This window comes from Salmo salar, chromosome ssa20 (genome assembly GCF_905237065.1).
Source record: "Salmo salar chromosome ssa20, Ssal_v3.1, whole genome shotgun sequence".
NCBI lineage: Eukaryota > Metazoa > Chordata > Actinopteri > Salmoniformes > Salmonidae > Salmo > Salmo salar.
Genome location: NC_059461.1, coordinates 69,523,997 through 69,540,454, shown reverse-complemented (window position 1 = coordinate 69,540,454; position 16,458 = coordinate 69,523,997). Strand labels below are relative to the sequence as shown.

Here is a 16,458-nt window from a genome sequence, read left to right as displayed (position 1 = left end):
CTGCCCTTTGTCAAAGAATAAGCAAACATTTGCTCACCATTTGGTTATTGGCTTTCAAAGTTTGTAGTCTAATGTCAGGAATTAGAAGTTCAAAGTCCAGTAAATTTAGGACAGGGGTGGATCCATTTTGTTACATTAAACATCTACAGTATCATAACATTACAACTTGATACAATACGAGAAGGTAATGATACATTTATTCTGAAGTTGAGGAACATTTACATATGAAATAGATATTCCTCTTGAGTATCTCTTTTCCCCTTACAAATAAAAATCCTGTGGGCACACAGCAGGTAATACCAACCTGACCTAGCGCTACAATATTCTCACTTCACTCAAATATGTTGGCATATTGTTCAAGAGCTAAACCTGCTCATGGGTCTCATCCACAAATGAGAGAGTACTGGGTATTTTTTCCCTTTGGGAATCAGCCTACTCACTCAGGCTCAAGGACGCAAAAGCTGCCCACTAGTTCTATCAGACAAAACAAATCCAATACTGTCAACTGTGGGTGTTGCCAGTAGTAATATTGGCCACAGCCATTTTCTCATCACACTAAAATATATATTTTTTGTTGAATAAATATAAATAAATAGGCTATTATAAAATATGATCACTTGAGAATGTGTGAAACTGTTTGTAGTTCACAGAAAAAAAGCACATTTAATTGTACTTCAGAACTTCTTAAATACAGACAGCATTCAATCAATAAATTGATGAATAATTTTCTGTAAATCAATGGCTCAAGAACTGCATGCGCTGCGCATGTGCCAAAAAGAAACATTTTGAAAAAGGGTAGGCGTTGTACTGACTACATTCCAATAGACCAATCACTCTGCCTGCGGAGTTAGCAGCCCGTTAGATTATTGCCAACAAATTATGACTTTGATATGAAAAAGTATTTGCTTCTTAAATGTGGTATGTGTCCATGTTTTCAAGTCGTGTAGCCCTAATCATTGAAACGGATACCACGGCGCCTCCCAGTTGGCGCATAAAAACGCCTATTTCTTGCATCTCAGAGATAGAGTTTTTCGCTTCCATGCCTATGCTATTCTGCTTCGGATTGCCACATTTGTTAACTACATTACTGGTAAGTGAATTCACATTTGCTTTTTCATGTTTTTCTTCTATCAACCACAGCTGCCAAATACTGTGATTTAGCTGGCTTATTTGAATAATTCAGGAAATAGCGGTTGCATGCCCTTCAATCAAAATGCTCAATGTATACTTTTCTGAACTTACTTTGACATCCGTTTGCGAATCGATTTGTTTAGCATAGGATTAATCCTTTGTAGCTAATAACCAATTTGTCAATTTTATGCTGTTGCTTGGTTGCCAAGTTACAGCACATCAATTGAGACAAACGGCACACTCAACTTGGTCATTTTTATGAATGATGAACAAAACCGTATTTTGTTGGAAATACTTAACAAAAATGTAAAGTGAAAAACAAGTGCAACATGGCAGTTTGATGGCTTCACAATTGTTTTAGTAAAGTTTGCTAAATGGTTGTGGAAGTTGTAACATTGAGTCAGGAATGGTGGAAGATGTTATCCTTTCATTTTCACTTCCCTATAGTCTCCCTAAGCAGTCTGTTAACAGAATCACGGGAGTGTCTATTCTGAGTTTGATTCCCCACATGCTGTCTGTCAGCAGGGACATGTTGTGAGTTGCCCACCGCTGACATGAAATCGGGCCCATGAAATGGAGTGCAATGAGGTTGGCATTGGCAGTTATGACTCTGCAAACTGTCATGCATGTTGAGCAACATGCAATGTCCATTGTGTTATATTCAGCTAAATCATTGTTTTGTCTGTGAACGATAACAAACTGGTGAAGCTCCACACAACAGTGAAAATGTAAAACTGTTAGGCTATATTTTTTTCTAACTTTAATTGTAAGGGTGTTAACTCAGACTAATCAAAAACGGGTTTAGGCCTGGGTGGCCCAATCAGGTTAAGCAACAATGTATTAAAAAAAAAAAAAAAAATTATGCTCTTTACTTGTCATTGTTCTAAACAGGACATAATTTATATTTTTTACCTAAACAAGCAAACACATATCAGAATTCATAGCAAGCAGTGCACTAGGTTAGTCAGATTTGATTAAACAGAACAGATTAACTGGAATGACATTCATTCTCATGGGATGGGTTTCAAAAATAGCTAAATGACAGTCACACTCCCAATTAGCCAAGAATATGACTGCATTGAGGAATACTGTATGTCACTGTGCTTCTATGGCTATATGCACCATACCACTGCCCATTTTAATTTGTTCATTTAGCCAACAAGACAGCTCATAACCCAGTGCCTTTATCACAGTCAACACATTTTAGCTTTAAAAATAGGGATGCACAATATATCGGTAAGCATATCAGACAATATTAGCTAAAAATGCCAGCATCGGCCCGATGTCTAGTTTAATGCCCATGTGCAAAACCGATGTCAAAGCTGACGTGCATACCTATATAGCGTAGGTAGATGACGTAATGATGCCACGAAGGAAGATGACAAAAAGGCATATGCAACGTTTGTGCTACTATTATTTCCCGAGGAGGGGAGAAAGGGAAATCTTTCAATACCACAAACCTAATTACTAATTTGAAAGTGCATCACCCCCAGACATTCTGCGACTACTTGGAACAAAAGCAGAAAAAAAACTAACCGCACGCTTTCAACAACTAAACAAGTTCAAGTCGAGCAGTCATTTGAAAGAGTAAGAAAATTTCAGCGTGAACTCAAAGGCGAAATCCATTAACGCCAAGATAATATAATTCATTGCCCTTGACAATCAACCGTTCTCTCATGGATGATGTTGGCTTTTGCCGACTAGTCGAGCACCTCGAGCCCCGGTACACTCTGCCAAGTAGGCACAATTTATTTAATTTTTTCTTTACATGTTGCCCTACTGGATTTAGTGTTGTTGAAACGCACATCTAAAAGCTACTTGGTATGGGCGTCACTGCTATTAGCTTTATGACTGACATTTTGACCAGCGACGTTAGCCCCATGAGCATGCCGAGTCTGACCACACAGGGGGTCGACAAGGATTTCGTACTGAGGAAAGCCGTATTGCATGCTGAAGAATGTGCTGGTTCTCATACCGCTGCTGTCATTTCAATGGTGTTTGAAACATGAACATGCTCCATTCGAACAACTGACTTGAGAAATAAGCTCATCAACTGCCCCTGCTGCAGACGTGATGCCCTCTGTCATGGCATTGAAACGCCTGCTCAACAAAACTGCTGACAGACCGTGGGGTTAACTTGCAAAAGTACTCTAGAGGCTGTGAACAAACCATTCGGTGGCATTCTCTCTGAGTCTCTACCGTGTCGCCACCATGCTCAATTCTAGGTACAAGGACCGCTACATCGATACAGACAAATGGGGTTTATGTGAAATGTTAGACACACCTGGACAAGATGGAAACGGACACAGTGACTGTGCGCACTGAGGAAGAGGACCCACAACAGAAGAGGACACGGACAGACAGAGCTGAAACTTCACTGCTTGACATGTATGATGAAATGTACATGTGGCTTCCCTGTGGCTCAGTTGGTAGAGCATGGTGTTTGCAACGCCAGCATGGTGTGTGCAACGCCAGGTTTGTGGGTTCGATTCCCACGGGGGGCCAGTACAAAAAAAAATGCATGGAATGAAATGTATGCATTCACTACTGTAAGTCGGTCTGGATAAGAGAGTCTGCTAAATTACTAAAATGTAAATGAAATCCTGGTTGAGAATGACATTACTGAACAATGAAACAGCAAGTTAGTGAGAGAAATGGGTTTTGGTTATGTTTTACTGGTAATAGGGACATGCGTAAATGCCAACAAAATACATTGTGTGTGTGTGTGTGCTATTTAACTGTCCCTGAATGCTTAAAAGGCCGCTAAAATGTAATATCGGGTTTTTTGGCAAGGAAAATATTTGGTATTGGTCAAAAATGTAATACTGGTACATCCCTATTTTAAAATTATAATAAATGCTACATTTTCTCTCAGACTCATGGCAAAATGTGTAGAATAGCATGAACTGCACATTTTTCTCCATGGCAAAATGTGTAAAATTGCAGGAAGTTAAGCATTATTTTTTGTGAACGCAGTTATCTTTTTTTGAGGCTCACCCTATTTTCTACAAGCCCACCCATCAACAAATGTGTGCCTATGCAACTGATCCATGCCCACTTCATTCACAATACAACTCATTTGGTGTTGTCAAAGAACATAATACAATACAAGTAGCCATGCCAATTGTCTCAATAGACTGGCAATTACAAGGGGTTCTTGTTTCATAATTGGCATAGGCCAATCTCCTTATCTAGATTAGGTTTCCTCATTCTACAGCCATTATGATAAAATATCCAAGTTTTGAGCTATGTATAGCTATGCATAACATTGCACTGTTTTAATTCAATTTGAGGCTTGGTTCAAATTGGTTAACCCATGTGGTTTGTCATAACATCGGTGCATCATGTTTGTGCAGACTTGATTTACTTTCAAAACATAGGCCTAATTATACTTTAACCTGTTGGGGATAGGGGGCAGTATTTGCACAGCCGGATAAAAAAACGTACCCGATTTAATCTGGTTACTACTCCTGCCCAGTAACAAGAATATGCATATAATTGTTTGATTTGGATAGAAAACACCCTAAAGTTTCTAAAACTGTTTGAATGTTGTCTGTGTATAACAGAACTCATTTGGCAGGCCAAAACCTGAGAAGATTCCAAACAGGAAGCGCCCTCTCTGACCATTTTTGGCCTTCTTTGCTATCTCTATCCAAAACAAAGGATCTCTGCTGTAATGTGACATTTTCTAAGGCTCCCATAGGCTCTCAGAAGGCGCCAGAACGTTGAATCATGACTCTGCAGTTACTGGCTGAAAAACAGTAGCGCGTTTGGTAAGTGGTCGATCTGAGAACAATGAGACGGGAGCGCGCGTGCACGAGACGACTCCATTTTCAACTTTGAGTCTTTGAACGAAAACAGGGTTTCCCGGTCGGAATATTATTATTTTACGAGAAATCGCATAAAAATTGATTTTAACCAGCGTTTGACATGCTTCGAAGTACGGTAATGGAATATTTTGAATTTTTTTGTCACGATACGTGCCGGCACCCTTCGTTACCCTTCGGATAGTGTCTTGAACGCACGAACAAAACGCCACTATTTGGATATAACGATGGATTATTTGGAACCAAACCAATATTTGTTATTGAAGTAGAAGTCCTGGGAGTGCATTCTGACGAAGAACAGCAAAGGTAATCCAATTTTTCTTATAGTAAATCTGAGTGTGGTGAGTACCAAACTTGGTGGGTGTCAAAATAGCTAGCCTGTGATGGCCGGGCTATCTACTCAGAATATTGCAAAATGTGCTTTCACCGAAAAGCTATTTTAAAATCGGACACCGCGATTGCATAAAGGAGTTCTGTATCTATAATTCTTAAAATAATTTGTTTTTTGTGAACATTTATCGTGAGTAATTTAGTAAATTCACCGGAAGTGTTCGGTGGGAATGCTAGTCACATGCTAATGTAAAAAGCTGGTTTTTGATATAAATATGAACTTGATTGAACAAAACATACATGTATTGTATAACATAATGTCCTAGGGTTGTCATCTGATGAAGATCATCAAAGGTTAGTGCTGCATTTAGCTGTGGTTTGGGTTTATGTGACATATGCTTGCTTGAAAAATGGGTGTCTGATTATTTCTGGCTGGGTACTCTGCTGACATAATCTAATGTTTTGCTTTCGTTGTAAAGCCTTTTTGAAATCGGACAGTGTGTTTAGATAAAGGAGACTTGTCTTTAAAATGGTGTAAAATAGTCATATGTTTGAGAAATTGAAGTAATAGCATGTCTAAGGTATTTGAATATCGCGCCACTGGATTCCACTGGCTGTTGACTAGGGTGGGACGCAAACGTCCCACCTAGCCCAGAGAGATAGCGTTGTTGAAAAGGCTACTTAAGAATTTCAAGAGGGTTGGCGCAGCAGTTTGGAGGAAGGTTTGTTATAACGTTCTAATAACACTGAAAAAGTAGGCTAAGTACTGTTCAACACCAGTGTCAGACCAGACTGATGCCTAGAGATGCAGGTTTGTTCTGTACTAGGGCTGGGCGGTATACCGTATTTTACTATATACCGGTATTGACGCATGGACCAGTTTGGGTTTTTACTTTACCTTCTATAACGGTATTTGAATGTTTGGTTTGTGAAATGTGATATGCCATGTGTGTAACGTCCCTTTTTTATAGTTTACTTCGCTATTTGAGTCATCCCTCTCCGCTCTCTCTCTATGCCGCTTTCCACACAGACCTAGTCCCACCCCCTGTCACTCAAGGTGCGCATTTGTTGTTGCTTGACCATGAGACCCTTTCGTTCAGTCTGCATGTCAATGCAGCATACAACGATGTTGTTTCCAATTAGATCTTAATATGAATCCACAAGCGTTCTATAATTACAATATTAGTTTGGGTTTCTTACATCTGCAAACAGCTCGTTTGTATTTTCTTAGCAAGTTAATCTAAATTGTGTTAGCCACTAATGCTAATCGCTAGTTGGCTGGCTAGCTAAATCAGCATGTTTGTGCAACAGTATCTTCTAAATCAAAGAGGAATAGGCGAAGCATGAATATGTTGACTATATGAATAAAGATTTAATGTAGCCAAAGATTATAGGGTCCCCTAGGAAACACTGAACATCACTTTGGTTCCTACCCTGTCACAATAACTCGTCCATGGTATAAAACAATGGCGCAAGACCCATTGAAATAATGTTGAATGTGTTGCCACCCTAGGGTCACGCTTTACTCATAAAGCAAATGTAGAACTTTTATTAATCAAAACGTTAATAAAATTGATATTTTGGGGGTTGGTTGAGACGAGGCACCGACGTGTAGTTTCCAGGTCTTCATTTGCACGCTCCGACTGGCCGTTGGCCTAGGGATGAAACCCGGAGGACAGGCTGGCCGACGACCTAGTAAGGGTGCAGAATGCCTTCCAAAATCGGGATGTGAATTGAGGACCACGATCAGAGACTGTCGATAGGGAGTCCATGGATTCAGAAGACTTACTGCACCATGAGCTGGCCCGTCTCCTTGGGTGAGGGTAACTTGGGGAGAGGGATGAAATGGGCGGCTTTAGAGAACCTATCCACAACCGTCAGGATAGTGGTGTTTCCATCAGACGGAGGAAGCGCAGTTACAAAATCCAGGGAAATATGGGACCAGGGGTGATGAGGAACAGGGAGTGGCTGAAGGAGGCCAAACGTAGTTTGCTGCGGCGTCTTATTCTGGGCACACACCGTGCATGCAGCAACGAAGGCCGAGACGTCAGGAACCATAGTGGGCCACGTGAAGCATTGTCGGAGGAAAGCCAGGGTTCGACGGGAGCCAAGATGACAGGTAAGCCTGGAAATAAGCCCATTCCAGGACCTGAGACCGGGCCGTATCAGGGACGAACATCTGACAAGCCGGGCCCCCTTGGGAACGTTGTGCCTTGCAGACCAGTCTCAATACCCCAGACAACAATACCCCAGTACAGGTGAGGGAGGGTGTCCGGCTTCTCATTCTTGGACACTGGACAGTAGGAGATGGTGAAGTTGAACCTGGTGATTAACAGAGCCCAACGTTCCTGCCTAGAGTTAAGGTGCTTGTCTGTGCAGAGATTCTAAATTAATATGGTCAGTCCACACCAAAAATTGATGTTTTGCCCCTTCCAGCCAGTGCCTCCACTCCTCCAGTGCCATCTTGACCGCCAGAAGTTCCCTATGTCATAGTTTCTCTCCGGAGTTGAGACGATGGAACAGGAAGGCACAAGGATGGAGCTTTTAGTCCTGGGCATTCCGCTGGGACAGGACTGCCCCCACTCCAACGTCGGAAGCGTCGACCTCAACCACAAACTGACCGTTCCGGATGTATGAGGATGGTTGCTTTAGCGAACGATGTTTAAGGTCCACAACTGCCCTGTCAACAGCTGGGGACCATGTGAACAGTAAAATGGGGATGTGGGGAGATCCATTGAGGAGCAATTGTATGGACTCACTGTGATTGCCTGATACCCGCAGGTTAATGAACTGTGCGTGAATCTGCCAATAGTGTCCGTCCAGTGCTCTGGCGCCCATAGGAATGGAGAGGAGTAGTGTAGAGATGCCTAGCTCCGATACAAGGGTATTGTCCATAAAACTCATCAGCCCCAGAGTCAATGAGCACCCGGCGGGATTTAGACCGCTCACCCCACAGCAGGATAACATGAAAGGGAGTACGAGTAATGGGAGTTAGACCATTCCCAGTATGGCCCACCATAGTATTCTTACCTAGCTGATGAGTCTGGTCTTTTACTGGACAGGCGGATTAGTAATTCCCTGTACACCACAATACAGGCAACTGTTGGAGTTGGCCTTTAGTCGTTCTTGAGGCGACGACCTAGCTCTACCCCATTGCGTAGGCACCGTAGAAAGTGTGTCGCTCGTTCCTGTAGATTTCCTATTGGACTTGGGTGCCTTCGGATCCTCTCAGGAAATGCAGGCGTCAGGGACTTCCGGGATTCTTTGGGGGCAAGCAAGCAGCTGTGTCTGCCACCCTATGGGGTTCTTGACTTATTCGAAGTAGCTTTCAGGCTGCCCCTCTCCTGGAAACCGGAGAATCGAATACCTTCCTCACCTCCGCAATGAAATCCTCCAAACAAAGGTAAATGGCAAATTGTTGCTCCCAAACCGCCATAGCCCAGGAGAGTGCCCTACCAGACATTAGCGTTATAAGATACGCTATTCTCGAGTGGTCCGACGGGAACAAAGAGGGCTGCAGCTCAAAGATGAGGGAGCACTGGGAAAGAAACGCCCGGCAGGTACCAGGGTCCCCAACATAACGCTCAGGAGGAGGTAAGCGGGGTTCTCGGGAAGCCGGGGTAGGCTGCACAAAATCCTCAACGTCGGGAATTACTGAGCCTCCCGACAGCATATGAGGACCTTCCATAAGGCTCTGAAGTAGTTCCTCATGTTTTTCAGTGGTGGCTGCCTGCAGGGAGACAGCGTGACGGAGCCAGTCCGAGTCTGCTGGTTCTATCATGGCCAATTCGTACTATAACGACACGGAGAGACCCAGATGCAGGAGGCAGGTGGTTTGAGTCTTTGATATTTATTAAAAATGCAAGGGGCAGGTCGAGGACAGGCAGAAGTTCATTTACCAGGTCAGAGTCCAAAAGGTACAGGGTGGCAGGCAGACTCGAGGTCAGGGGAGGCTGAATGGTCAAAACTGGGAAGACTAGAAAAACAGAGAATAGGAAAAAGCAGGAGCATGGAAAAAAACACTGTTGCTGACAAGATGAGACGAACTAGCAACGGACAGAACACAGGTATAAATACACTGGGGATAATGGGCAACACCTGGAGGGGGGTGAAGACCAGCACAAAGACAGGTGAAACAGATCAGGGTGTGACCGTTAACTGTGGGACCTTTATATAGACAGATGTGTGCCTTTCCAAATCATGTCAAATCAATTGAATTTACCACAGGTAGACTACACGATTTTTATTTTTAATACACTTGCAAAAATGTCTAAACCTGTTTTTACTTTGTCATTGTGTGTAGATTACTGTATATATATGTATATATATATATATATATAAGGCTGTAATAATGTGGAAAAAGTAAAAGGGTCTGAATACTTTCGAAGGCACCGACTCTACACACTCCTACTCTCATACAATCATCATATATCCTGATGCCTATTGATCCAGTATCCCTGCACATTGTAAATATGGTACTGGAGATGACCCTGCATATAGTATGCTTACTTTATTGTGTTCCTATTTTTATATCTTGTGTGTTTTTAGTTCATTTTTTTTCTTTTTTTTTGTACTACATTGTTTTTGATTACTGCATTGTAAGAGCAGGCAAGAAAGGCATTTCAAGGTACTTGTGCATGTCATTGAAACTTGGTTCTCAAAATGAAGCAGTTATTTTGCCCACAAAATACATTTTTGTCACTTAAAGACTGACTCTCAATTCCAATAATATTGGCCTTTCATTTCACATTGCGTGACTCCAGGTAGGCTAGTGGTTAGTGTTGGGACATTAAAACTGAAATGTTGCTGGAAGGAATCCCGAGCTGACAAGGTAAAAATCTGTCATTCTGTCCCTGAGCAAGGCAGTTAACCCACTGTTCCTCGGGCACCGACGACGTGGATGTTGATTATGGCTGCCCCCGCACCTCTCTGATTCAGAGGGGTTGGGTTAAATGCAGAAGATGCATTCAGTTGTACAACTGACTCGGCATCCTTACCATCCAAGATGGCGTAGCAGTCAGACGTCTTTGTCTTATCGTGTCCCTTGTATATCTTTTTCTTCATATCTTTTTTAAATATTTTCCTATGCCTCAACTTCGAAATACTCTCCTGCAACCCGCCTCACCCAATGTGGCGTGGATCTGTATTTTTTTTTTCTTTTTTTTTCTAAAGTATTTGTATTTACTTTGGATCTGGAATCCATCAACTGAAGCTAGCCCGGCCAGGTCTCCTGTGTTACCACCGAAGCCCACTCCTGGGCTACAATATCCGGACCCCTTCTACTGCCGGTACGGGGTATGGAAACCCGCCGATACTATACGACTGGAATACCGACATAATCTGCCCGAGGATTTCAACAGGCCCCTCAGGCGCGACGTCCGCTGAAGGTCCATTCTGCTAACCGCGGCCTGCTAGCTACCTAGAGCTACTTGGAACCCTACTAATTCCACGACTGGTCTATCGACGTCACCGCACGAAGAGGCAAAACAGACTTACCCCCATCGTGACGTCCCCCAAAGGCTAGCTTCCCTGCCCTGGTCTGCTAGCTTGCCTGCCCTGGTCTGCTAGCTTGCTTGCCTGACCCGGTCTGCTAACTGCTAGCCCCTGTCTGCTCACTGCTTGCTTGCTAACCCGTGCAATATATAAATGAGACACATTTTCTTATCAGGTTCTAAACATAAAGATCAACCAGTCAATGTTACCATCCCATTGTTTAAAATGTGATACTTTTTAAAAACACATCAATGTTTTTCTTTAATTTTTGCACTCAATGTTAAGTTTTCCCATGATGTCTAAAATATAGGTAGCTTGTTTAGCCCCGGCCTACTAACTGTTAGCTTGTTAGCATCGGCCTGCTAACTGTCTGAATCGCCGTGTCCCCAGTCAGCCCAACCACTCACTGGACCCATATGTTCACTTGGCTACGCATGCCTCTCTCTGATATCAATATGCCTTGTCCATTACTGTCCTGGTTAGTGATTACTGTCTTATTTCACTGCAGAGCCTCGAGCCCTGCTCAATATGCCTTAACCAACCATGTTGTTCCACCTCCTAAAAATGCGATGACATCACCTGGTTTAAACGTCTCTAGAGACTATATCTCTCTCATTACTCAATGCCTAGGTTTACCTCCAATGTACTCACATCCTACCTTACCTTAGTGTACAGACAATGCCTTGAATCTATGCTATCGTGCCCAGAAACTTGCTCCTTTTACTCTGTTCTGAACATGCTAGACGGCCAGTTCGTATAGCCTTTAGCCGTACCCTTATCATACTTCTCCTCTGGGGATGTGGAGGTTAATCCAGGTCCCGCAGTGCCTAGCTCCACTCCCACTCCCCAGGTGCTCTCATTTGTTGACTTCTGTAACCGTAAAAGCCATGGTTTCATGCATGTTAACATTAGAAGCCTACTCCCTAAGTTTGTTTTACTCACTGCTTTAGCTAGAGGTCGACTGATTAATCGTAATGGCCGATTTAATTAGGGCCGATTTTTATTTTTTATTATTTTTTTATTATTTTTTATTTTTTTAATTTTTTTTCTCCAAGGTTTCATCACATTCGGTATTTTTGGCCACCGATTTTGCTATATATATTACTGGTCAAAAAAATAAAGGGAACACTTAAACAACACAATGTAACTCCAAGTCAATCACACTTCTGTGAAATCAAACTGTCCACTTAGGAAGCAACACTGACAATAAATTTCACATGCTGTTGTGCAAATGGAATAGACAACAGGTGGAAATTATAGGCAATTAGCAAGACACCCCCAATAAAGGAGTGGTTCTGCAGGTGGTGACCACAGACCACTTCTCAGTTCCTATGCTTCCTGGCTGATGTTTTGGTCACTTTTGAATGCTGGCGGTGCTTTCACTCTAGTGGTAGTATGAGACGGAGTCTACAACCCACACAAGTGGCTCAGGTAGTGCAGCTCATCCAGGATGGCACATCAATGCGAGCTGTGGCAAGGTTTGCTGTGTCTGTCAGCGTAGTGTCCAGAGCATGGCGGCGCTACCAGGAGACAGGCCAGTACATCAGGAGACGTGGAGGAGGCCGTAGGAGGGCAACAACCCAGCAGCAGGACCGCTACCTCCGCCTTTGTGCAAGGAGGAGCAGGAGAAGCACTGCCAGAGCCCTGCAAAATGACCTCCAGCAGGCCACAAATGTGCGTGTGTCTGCTCAAATGGTCAGAAACGGACTCCATGAGGGTGGTATGAGGGCCCGACATCCACAGGTGGGGGTTGTGCTTACAGCCCAACACCGTGCAGGACGTTTGGCATTTGCCAGAGAACACCAAGATTGGCAAATTCGCCACTGGCGCCCTGTGCTCTTCACAGATGAAAGCAGGTTCACACTGAGCACATGTGACAGTCTGGAGATGCCGTGGAGAACGTTCTGCTGCCTGCAACATCCTCCAGCATGACCGGTTTGGCGGTGGGTCAGTCATGGTGTGGGGTGGCATTTCTTTGGGGGGCCGCACAGCCCTCCATGTGCTCGCCAGAGGTAGCCTGACTGCCATCAGGTACCGAGATGAGATCCTCAGACCCCTTGTGAGACCATATGCTGGTGCGGTTGGCCCTGGGTTCCTCCTAATGCAAGACAATGCTAGACCTCATGTGGCTGGAGTGTGTCAGCAGTTCCTGCAAGAGGAAGGCATTGATGCTATGGACTGGCCCGCCCGTTCCCCAGACCTGAATCCAATTGAGCACATCTGGGACATCATGTCTCGCTCCATCCACCAACGCCACGTTGCACCACAGACTGTCCAGGAGTTGGCGGATGCTTTAGTCCAGGTCTGGGAGGAGATCCCTCAGGAGACCATCCGCCACCTCATCAGGAGCATGCCCAGGCGTTGTAGGGAGGTCATACATTCACGTGGAGGCCACACGCACTACTGAGCCTCATTTTGACTTGTTTTAAGGACATTACATCAAAGTTGGATCAGCCTGTAGTGTGGTTTTCCACTTTAATTTTGAGTGTGACTCCAAATCCAGACCTCCATTGGTTGATAAATGGGATTTCCATTGATTATTTTTGTTGTCAGCACATTCAACTATGTAAAGAAAAAAGTATTTAATAAGATTATTTCATTCAGATCTAGGATGTGTTATTTTAGTGTTCCCTTTTTTTTTTTTGTGGTATATATGTGTGTGTGTGTGTGTGTGTGTATTGTTTTACACATTTATTTAACTATGCAAGTCAGATTAAGAACACATTCTTATTTTCAATGACGGCCTAGGAACGGGGTTTAACTGCCTTGTTCAGGGGGATTCGTTTTTGCAACCTTCCGGTTACTAATCCAATCCAACGCACGAGGAGCCTGCATGGCAGGCTGACTACCTGTTACGCGAGGGCAGCAAGAAGCCAAGGTAAATTGCTAGCTAGCATTAAACTTATCTTATAAAAAAACGAGCAATCTTAACATAATCACTAGCTAACTACACATGGCTGATATTACTAGTTTATCTAACGTGTTCTGCGTTGCACATAATCGATGTGGTGCCTGTTAATTTATCATTGAATCATAGCCTATTTTGCCAAACGGGTGTTGATTTAACAAGCGCATTTGCGAAAAAAGCACTGTCGTTGCACTAATGTACCTAAACATCAATGCCTTTCTTTAAAATCAATAAACAAGTATTTTTAAACCTGCGTATTTAGTTAATATGCCTGCTAACATGAAATTGTGTCATCTCTAGCGTTCATTGCATGCAGAGTCAGGGTATATGCAACCGTTTGGGCCGCCCGGCTCGTTGCGAACTAATTTGCCAGAATTTTACGTAATTATGACATAATATTGACATAACTCGTAAGCATTCATTCGGACAGCACTTTTGTGTGTTTTGCCAGCAGCTCTTCGCTGTGTTTCAAGCTGTTTATGACTTCAAACCGGGTGGGTATAATTTGTGGACCGTTCCAACAGGAATCTATTCAAAAAACTTCGTAAATAATAAGGTTGCCAAAAAACAACGCATACAAAGTTGTATAGCGGCCGAATAAGATACCGGGTAGTGAGTGGTCAATTTCATTGCGTTTTTCACCCATCACGTTTATTCCAAAAAATGTCTGTCCTCACTCTGGTTGCCTATAGACAAACATTACGAATAAGCTACGTGGTGAGTTGATGCCTATTCGGCAGCTAGTTAGCTAGGTTTGTATGCGTTGCTACTTTGTATGCGTTTGTTGGTTGGCAACCTTTTACTTTACGTTTTTTGGAACAGGTTCCTGTTGGAACATTCCACAAATTATACCCACCCCTTCAAGCCTGTCAACTCCCAAGATTAGGCTGGTGTAACCGATGTGAAATGGCTAGCTAGTTAGCGGGGTGTGCGCTAATAGCGTTTCAAACTTCACTCACTCTGAGACTTGGAGTAGTTGTTTCCCTTCCTCTGCATGGGTAACGCTGCTTCGAGGGTGACTGTTGTCGATGTGTTCCTGGTTCAAGCCCAGGTAGGAGCAAGGAGAGGGACGGAAGCTATACTGTTACACTGGCAATACTAAAGTGCCTATAAGAACATCCAATAGTCAAAGGTGTATGAAATGCAAATCGTATAGAGAGAAATATTCCTATAATAACTACAACCTAGAACTTCTTACCTGGGAATATTGAAGACTCATGTTAAAAGGAACCACCAGCTTTCATATGTTCTGAGCAAGGAACTTAAACCTTAGTTTTTTTTACATGGCACATATTGCACTTTGTTTTGCATTATTTAAACCAAATTGAACATGTTTTATTTATTTGAGGCTAAATTGATTTTGTGTTATATTAAGTTAAAATAAGTGTTCATTCAGTATTGTTGTAATTATCATTATAACTAAACCAAAAAAATCGGCCGATTAATTGGTATCGGCTTTTTTTGGCCCTCCAATAATCGGTATCGGCGTAAAAAAAAAAATCATCATCGGTCGACCTCTAGCTTTAGCACACTCTGCCAACCCGGATGTCTTAGCCGTGTCTGAATCCTGGCTTAGGAAAACCACCAAAAACCCTGAAATCTTCATCGCTAACTATTTCGTTTTCTGCCACAATAGAACTGCCAAAGGGGGCGGTGTTGCAATCTACTGCAAAGATGTTCTGTATTACTATCCAAGTCTGTACCCAAACAATTCGAGCTTCTTCTAAAAATGCACCTTTCCAGAAACAAGTCTCTCACTGTTGCCGCTTGCTATAGACCTCCCTCTGCCCCCAGCTGTGCCCTCGATACCATATGTGAATTGATTGCCCCCCCCCCCCATCTATCTTCTGAGCTCGTGCAACTAGGTGACCTAAACTGGGACATGCTTAACACCCCTGCCATCCTACAATCTAAGCTTGATGCCCTCAATCTCACACAAATTATCAATGAACCTACCAGGTACAACCCCGAATCCGTAAACACGGGCACCCTCAGATGTCATCCTAACTCGCCCTCCAAATACACCTCTGCTGTTCAATCAAGATCTCAGCGATGCCTGTATCCGTAATGGGTCCATGGTCAAATGACCACCCCTCATCACAGTCAAACGCTCCCTAAAACACTTCTGCGAGCAGGCCTTTCTAATTGACCTGGCCGGGGTATCCTGGAATGACATTGACCTCATCCCGTCAGTAGATGATGCCTAAATAGGTCAAAACCATCTTAAAAAAAACATGCAAAAATGTTGAACTAGGAATAGATATAGTCCTTGGTTCACTCCAGACCTGTCTGCCCTTGACCAGCACAAAAACATCCTGTGGTGTTCTGCATTAGCGTCGAATAGCCCCCGTGATAAGCAACTTTTCAGGGAAGTTAGGAACAAATATACACAGGCAGTTAGGGTAGCTAAGGCTAGCTTTTTCAAACACAAATTTGCATCCTGTAGTACTAACTCAAAGTTCTGGGACACTAAAGTCCATGGAGAATAAGAGCACCTCCTCCCAGCTGCCCACTGCTCTGAGGCTAGCAAACACTTACCACCAATAAATCTACTATAATTGAGAATTTCAATAAGCATTTCTCTACAGCTGGCCATGCTTTCCACTTGGCTACCCCTATCCCGGTCAACTGCCCGGCACCCTCCACAGCAACCCACCAAAGCCCCCACCATTTCTCCTTCATCCAAATCTAGATAGCTGATGTTCTGAAAGAGCTGCAAAATCTGGACCCCAACAAATCAGCTGGGCTAGACAATCTAGACCCTCTCTT

The 16,458-nt window shown here is 43.3% G+C and overlaps 1 protein-coding gene across 4 annotated transcripts in view; it reads left to right on the top strand.

Moving 5' to 3' along the window:
* The first annotated feature begins 764 nt into the window (after positions 1-764).
* LOC106581093 (CMP-N-acetylneuraminate-beta-galactosamide-alpha-2,3-sialyltransferase 4) overlaps positions 765-16,458 on the top strand; it is an 88,619-nt gene continuing 72,925 nt past the window's right edge. For 2 of the 4 annotated variants that reach the window (XM_014162811.2, XM_014162809.2), the window contains exon 1: positions 789-1,090. The gene's annotated coding sequence lies outside the window, so the exon portion shown is untranslated. Of the gene's footprint in view, positions 1,091-6,702; positions 9,119-16,458 lie in introns of those variants that run through there. The other 2 variants (XM_014162808.2, XM_045703867.1) reach the window with 2 other exon arrangements.